The sequence below is a fragment of the Carlito syrichta genome, unplaced genomic scaffold (assembly GCF_000164805.1).
Source record: "Carlito syrichta isolate Samal-C Ts95f unplaced genomic scaffold, Tarsius_syrichta-2.0.1 Scaffold309100, whole genome shotgun sequence".
Lineage (NCBI taxonomy): Eukaryota > Metazoa > Chordata > Mammalia > Primates > Tarsiidae > Carlito > Carlito syrichta.
In genome coordinates, this window is record NW_007253196.1 from 636,955 (window position 1) to 638,404 (window position 1,450).

The window sequence follows — 1,450 nt, forward strand, 5'->3', positions numbered from 1 at the left end:
CCCCCCCCCCCGGGCGCCCCCCCCCCGGGCTCCGGGAGGGAAGGGGCAGACAGGTGATGGACGGGGCGACTCTCGGGAGGGAAGTGGAGGTGGAAGCGTGGGCCACGGTCATTCCACACACTGGAATACACGCGAGTTAGGGGCATCGGACCCGCTCATGAATCAGACTCAGACCTGCCCTCAAGGACCTCCCAGCATAATGGGGCAGGGAGGGAGGCAGATACTCGAAGTACCGGGCGGAAAGGCAGAGGGCAGATGCGTTGAGCGAGGGCGTGTCTGGCCTGCGCTGGGTGGGGTTGGGGTGGTTTCGGGGACCGTGGGGTCCTGCACAGCACCTGGCACACCCGTAGCGTCCACGGGAACTGTCTGGAGGAAGGAATCCTGGAGTGGAGCGAGGGGCGGGCGGCATGGAAGGGCATCTGGACTGGGGAACAGCATGTGCAAATGCCTGGTGGTCTGCCTGAGTGCTGGATGTTTGAGGGGCAGTGAGGACTCTGGAGTTACTTGGGCACAGAATGAAGGAGCTGGTTAAGAGGCTGGCGGGCAGGGTCCGTGGTCTTGAAGCCAGGCTGCGACAGGGGCTGACTTTGCTGGCACTGGGAGCCTGCCGGGGGGGGGAGTGGGAAGGGGCCTGGGGAGGCAGGCTCAGCTTGGCCCAGGGGCAGGGGAAGGAGAGGGGCTCCCTCTGCCCGGGTGGCTGGCAGAGGCTGATCTGCAGAGACAGAGGCTCCAGCTTCTGTGGGCTGTGCTCCCCCTGCCTGCTGGGCATTGGCACCAGTTCAGCAGATTGGCGGGCAGGGCTCCCCCTTCAGGCAGTGCTGACTCAGCGTCTGAAAGGTGGTTCCCACGGCCCACGTTTCTCCGGGGCCAAAGGCCATGCCATCCATGCCCTTCCTTCAAGGGGGCCCGTGCCCAGGGTGTTGACAATTTGGGCTGAATGGAGGGTCAGATTTCCTAGTCCACCCACCCCTGCCAACCAGCAAGCCCTGGGCAGTCCTTTCTGGCGTCTAATCACACGCAGTCCCAACTTTGGCCTGACTTTCCACCCAGAGGTTCCAAGACACTGTAGTTATCAATACTTTGGTTTTATTTTTATTTATTTTTTATAGAGATGGGGTCTCGCTATATTGCCCAGGCTGGTCTCGAACTCTGGGCTTAAGCAATCCTCCTGCTTTGGCCTCCCAAAGTGCTGGGATTACAGGCGTGAGCCACCATGCCCGGCCAGTTTTATTTTAAAACAGTGAAAAGAAAAATAAATATCATTGAAGAATAAGAATACAGGAGTGGGGTGGGTAGTGGGACTGGAGACTTGCGGGTGTCCTGGCTTCAGTGGTCTTGGGTGGGGGCATCAGGGGTGTGGGATCTGCAGGCTCCACTCCGCCCAGGCCATGCCCTGCCCTGCCCCTGCTGGGAGGTCTGGGGGCTCCGCCAGCCTCTCTTGCCCGCGGCT